This window comes from Erithacus rubecula, assembly GCF_903797595.1.
Source record: "Erithacus rubecula genome assembly, chromosome: 1".
Classification (NCBI taxonomy): Eukaryota; Metazoa; Chordata; class Aves; order Passeriformes; family Muscicapidae; genus Erithacus; species Erithacus rubecula.
The window spans coordinates 30167825-30173883 of NC_136658.1; the positions used below are offsets into that span (position 1 = coordinate 30167825).

A 6059-nucleotide genomic window follows, 5' to 3' on the forward strand; every position below is an offset into this window, starting at 1 on the left:
AACTCCTGATATATAAGACTGAGATTGATTTTATGAATAGACTCAATATTCCCCAGAAAGAACGGGCCCAGACTGGATTTTTTAAAAGCAATTTTAAGATTTACAATACACATACTGGAGTTTGAGGGGGTGGCAACAAAGCCTATGAGCCCTTATATCATACAATGCAGGGTTGGACTAACACAGAAAAAAGGATTTGATCTTCTGTTTCTAACTTTTGATTGTATAACGAATCAATCTCCAGAATACTTTGAAGGTTCAGTGTGTACAAACACATGTGCAGGCAAGTGATACAGCTTCTACTCAGAGTTTAAAGAGAAAACTGCACTGAATAATCACCTAAAACCTAAATCAATGGGCAGAGATACATTTCCTGCTTTCATTTTTGCTGTTGCTGCCGGGATAGCACATCTGCCACTGGTGCCTTAGCAGTGATTAAGAAAGTGGAGCAGCATTCTGGACTGCAGTGGGTAGCCTAGACTGTAGCAAATGCTGCATCACTAAAACAGGTGGAGATGCCTGTGAAATCTCACAGAACCATCCCCATTTAAATGAACTGATAAATGCACTTCAGTGAGTTCCTCCACCTAAATCGACCATCAGCAATTCCTCTCCCCTTCCTTTTTCCTCCCACTTAAAAAAAGAACAAGGATTGTGTCACATCCTAGAAAGCAACTCTTAGTTGAAAAAGGAAACTTATCTGCCAGCCCTAATTTGTTTCGTAATGCACTTTCCTTCTTCTTGCTGTCAACATAGTGGAAGAACAGAGAAATCTGTGCCTGCTTTCATGGACATCTTCACATTCAAAAGATCACCTCTGCTGATACCCAGCAGGACAACATTCGATGAAGTCTGAATCCCCCTACAGCACAAACAGCTTAATTCCAAGCAATTTGGTATAAAGGCAAAAGGATTTTTGTGAGTAAGGCTCAAACTTTCCAGAATTTTAACTTTCTGTAAGAAGTGTTTGTCACTGCACACAGACAAGGAAACATGCTCTCCTACTCACATTTCAACTCTGCCTCTACAGATGCTCCAGGGAGAGTAGAACATCTGGCAAAAAAAAAATTATATATTTCTAACAATATTATTTCTCTATCACATGAACCAAGGGTGAAACAGCACAGAAGAATGAAAATTGTACATTTATTCCTGACTACTACTAGTCCTATAGACATGCTACAGCACCACTCCTCATGTTACGCTGCCATAATTCAGATATAAATGTATCTGTGATTATTTTTCCTTTTAGTCTAGAGCAAAGAGGAAATACACACATATACTTATGATTTTAAAAAGTGTTACATTATAGGACATTTTTTTCTGAAACTTATCGGTCAGTTATTTTATGAATACCCAATTCACTGGTAGCAGCACAAGTTACTCTGTCAAAGCACCCAGCAAACGCCAATTTGTCAGTTCAAAGCAGAAACAGAGTATTTTAGCTTTTACTTACAATAAGCTATGCTGATAGACCTTGTAACAGGGCAGGTAACAGCCAGTCTTTAAATCTGAATTGACATTGATTTACAGAGTTTCATTTCTTTGAATCAAATCTGAGAGAGAGTGAGTTTCAAGCTACTTCATCTCTTGAAATTACAACTACATATTTCTTAAACACTGATGAGTTTACTTGAAAAAGAAAAAAAAAATCTCAACTGCCTACAGAGGTAAAGGTAAAAGGGGAAAGTGATGTTAAAGATATCAAACTAGGAAGTTTTTTTTATTCATATTTTTTTAAATCTGCTTTTCCCCTCCATAAATTTTTAAAACCATCTTCATTTGAAATCCTAATAATAAATATGCCACACAACATTCCTCCTGTCAAATCTCTCTCTTTGTGGTATTACTGCAATATTTGTAACTTTTGATCTGGAAACATCAAGTTACATAAGATCATAGTTCTGCTTCTTGCAAAGATGTGGTTCTGTCAGAAAATGAGCCATTGAAGCAGGAACTCAACAGAACTGGAAATTACTTTCCCAAGGAAAAAGGTAGTTCTGCTTAAGCATCTCAGCTATTTTAAAGTGCAAGAACTCAATGTTTTATTCTCCTGAGCAGAGAAATGGCAAACTACCAGGTTAAAAATAATCAGAGTAGGCTCTTAATTGGAACAGGGTACATGTTGTAGACAAAATGAAATAACATTTCGTTATTATGCACTCCAGGAAACCAATAAAATAAAATAAAATAAAAAATTCACTTTGTAAAACAAAAATAACATTTTCCCTTGCCAGCATACTATCTGTTCACCAAAACAAAAGGAAAGCCTCTATTTTAAATGAGTCAAGGAAAATAATTAATCTACATGGACTTAAAATTGCAGAGTCTTCTCTGCCCAAATCTCACTCCTTCCCTAGACCCACTGAAATCAGAGATGTCTCTCTTTTTTCCATCCATATAGTAAAATTAATTTGGAGGTGGGGGAACTATCTCCCCCCTCACCAACCACAACCAGATGAGCAGCTTTACCCTAATCTCTACATAATTCTTCCCTATCCTTTAAAATTATAGAAGGCAAATTCTCCCCAGAAAAGCCTTTCTAAACCAGGACCCCTTGCTAATAAGAAAAGGAAACTGTGAAGTTAACTTCTGCATCTCCTTTATGCCTTTCCTTGCCAAAGAACAGCCCCATAACCTTTTTCCATATTAATGACCCTCTTTCTTCACCAGAACATGACATTTCTTCTCCAGGTCACACACATAAATAACAGATGAAATGAAAATCTCCCCTTGTGAAGATGTGTACACATTCACACACGTATGGACAGATAGGGAGGGTGAGGCAGAGTCCCTGTAAAGATACTGTGCATCTCAGTGCAGTGGCAGTAATTCCCAGTCTTGGGGTTCTTTTTGGAGGGGGAAAAAGAGGGGAAAAGTGAAACAGGTTGTTTGCAGGGGCAGCTCCCCTCCTCCCCTGCCCCAGGTGTGTGTGCAGACCGCCTTCCCAGGATGGTGGGTGCAGAGCAGGGCTCCTGCTCAGGGGGAACAGCAGCACAGGTTCCATGTTCAGGCGCCTGGGAAATGCCCGAGTGACCTCGCCGTCCCCTCCCTGCCCCCGGAGCTGCTGCAAACCAGCACAGAGCCCCATTTGCTTTGGCCAAGCACTGACTTGGGGATTGCAGTCTCAATGGATCATGGCAGCAAAGATTTCTCCTGGCCACAAACCAGCCCGCTCCAGCAAGGACTGTTCCAGTAGCGTGACAGAGTGTGGGAGCCGGGAGTTTTACAAGGAAGGGCAGCTCGCGATGGCCACAGACGAGCAAATTCCTACAGCTTGGAACACAGGCAGAGCCGGGCGAGCTGCTCTCAAGTCTTGCCTCGCTGCAAAACAGTGCGAGAGACGCTCTTCCTCCCTTTATGCTCCCCCCCACCGCACTAAATATATATATTATATATATATATACACATACACACATATACTCCTTGTTTTTTCCACCCAAGCCTATAAAAGTGCTACAGGCAGAGGCACTAAGTGGGAGGCGCCTGGCTCTGAAGAGGCCAATGAAATAAATTAAACACAAATCCCTGGCTCAGCCCCAGCCTCCCCCAGCTGCCAGGGGAGAGCTTGGGGTTCCCGATGGCCAAATCCCAGCTCCTGCCGGAGCCACAGTGCGGGTGGCATACGCGGGCTGCTGGCGGGGTATAGGTGAATATACGCTAAGCCTTGGGTGTTGCAGGCACATATGGTGCACATGTTGGGAGCAGAACACTTTCCGTAGGAGGGGAGGGGCTACCCTACTAGTAGGCAATTTTATTAGGGTCAGCGAAGCCGAAAGAAATGGGATTGGGATAGGCTGGGAGTTGCCAAGTTCCCCTGCCCAACTCCGGCTCCCCAGAGCAGGGAGCAGCACACTAACAACTCGCCTGGCTACAGCAGAAGTTTACCCATAAAAAGCACACGGACAACTTCCAACTTAAAAGATTTTCTCTCATTTTCTCATTTTATGGCCCTCCCTTCACTTGGGACTTTTCTCGGATGGGGGTTGGAAGAAAGGAAAAAATGCCGCTGTAAATTCAAGGTGAGGCTTCACTGCAAAAAGTTACAGAGGAAGATGGGGTTGAGGCAGTGAGACTAATTTTTAGTGTGATTCAGGAGTTTGGTGTTTTGCCTTGTTAATTTATTATTTTTAAATCATGAGAAATTGAACTTTCCAGGAAAAACCATGAGCAAATGCATTCAAGATGTAGAAAGGTCTTGCCTATCTATTCAATGAGTATTTAGTAATTTCTGTTTTGGCTGTATGAAAAATGTATTTCAGACTGTGTATCCCATAAAACAAGGCAGTGGCATAAATATGGCTTAATATGTTTTTTTGGCTGGGTTTTTTGGGCTTGTTTTTTTTTTTTGTTTTATTTGTTTTGTTTTGTTTTGTTCTGTTTTGTTTATTTTTTCCCCCCAAATCATGTGCTTACATGGTTGTAACCACTGTAAATTTCTAAGTGTGGTCGTGCTAAGAAAGTAAATAAATACTGCCTTGTGAATACTTTTAGAGTTTGGGCTGGCTAATTATTATTTTTAGAAGATTTAGAATTTTCTTAACTACCACTTGTTTTGAAGTAAAACATCCCAGATATTTTACACTATATTTTCAATCAAAACAAATTCCAGGAAATAAATGCCCTTTGGTAGCAGCCTGGTTTCAGGTTCAACAGCCCAAATTTGTATTTGAGAATGCAAATTGCTGAGAACACGAGCAGGAGTCTGAACCACTGCATTTCTTCCAGGCACTCCAGCATCCTTCTCCAACACCACGCTATTTGGGCGATCTTTTAATCCTGGCAGGGCATGGCTGGAAGCAGGGCTTTAACATTTAATGCCTAAGAAACAGACTTGTCACTCAACTTGCAGTCAAGCGCATTTATTTTTTTTTCCCCTTTTTTGGGGTTGTTTTTTTTTGTTTTGTTTTGTTGTTTTTTTTTTTTGGAGTCAAACCCACCTTTCCTTGGAAAATGAGAGACCCCATTCTCACCCCCGATTCTACCACGGATCCAAATGTAAACATACACACACACACACACACACACACACACACACACACACCCACCACGCACCACCCTGCAGCAGGTCATGAGTATGGGGGTTCAGACAGAGCCAAAGGAGCCTAGTGAGCTGAGAAATACCAAGGCACTTCTTTCTTATTCTGTCTTTTTCTGCCTCCTCTCCTCCCTGCTTTTACTATTACATAAATAACACCGATTGATCTTAAAGCTGCATCCTTGCTCCAGTGCCTCCCAATCTGCACTGCTGCCTTCCCCCAGCACAGCCGCACCGCTCGGGGTGCAGAGGGAAGGCTCGGGGAGGGGGAAGCTGGGAAGGCAGAATCCACTCCAAACATACCCTGAAGCAAGGTTTTGGCAGTCTGGGGGTGCCTGATCCTCCTCGCCCCAGCCCGGAGCTTCCCGCAGCATCTTCGCGTCCCTCCGAATTGCTGCAAACTGTGCGAGGGGAGGGCAGGGAGCTGGGCAGGAGGGAAGGATGGATGCTGGGGAGGGAAAGCCAGGGATTCAGGGAGCTTCTCCCCAGCCCCAGCCTGTGTGCCTGGCTGTTTGGTGGGGAGAGGGAAGGGGGAAGGGAAAATTTAGGAGAGTCTACGGCATAAATGCACTTTTCAGATGAAAAAGAGAAGCTTACCATGTCTGCAGCTTCCCCCCACCGAAATGCCACTTCTCTGTCCAGCGATCCCAAAGTGGAAACTACAGGCAGACACCGGAGCTCATCTCCGCAGGCAGCTCAGAGATTCACCGCTGCCACCCCCAAAAATCAAAACCAAAATTAAAAAAAAATAAAAATTTAAAAAAAAAAAAAAAAAAAAAAAAAGAACAGCGACTGGTCCAGCTTCTTTCCTGACAGGAATCGTCCTGGTAGGACTGCCCAAAATAAGCAGCTGCAATCCAAAGGCTTTATTTAAAGCTTCCCCCCTCCTCCTCCCTCTGTCGGTGCCTCGCTCGCTCTCTCCCTCTCGCTGTTACACACAGAGAGAAAGAGAGACACACACAGGTTACATGAATGGGAGGCAGGAGCCGGCGCTCCCGGCTGGAATGACAGGCGCACATGC

The 6059-nt window shown here is 43.2% G+C and overlaps 1 protein-coding gene across 1 annotated transcript in view; it reads right to left on the minus strand.

Annotated features, from left to right (window-relative positions):
- TENM4 (teneurin transmembrane protein 4) overlaps positions 1 to 5797 on the minus strand; it is a 587508-nt gene extending 581711 nt beyond the window's left edge. The window contains exon 1 of the mRNA XM_079300958.1: positions 5636 to 5797. The gene's annotated coding sequence lies outside the window, so the exon portion shown is untranslated. The remainder of the gene's footprint in view (positions 1 to 5635) is intronic.
- Positions 5798 to 6059: the final 262 nt, after the last annotated feature.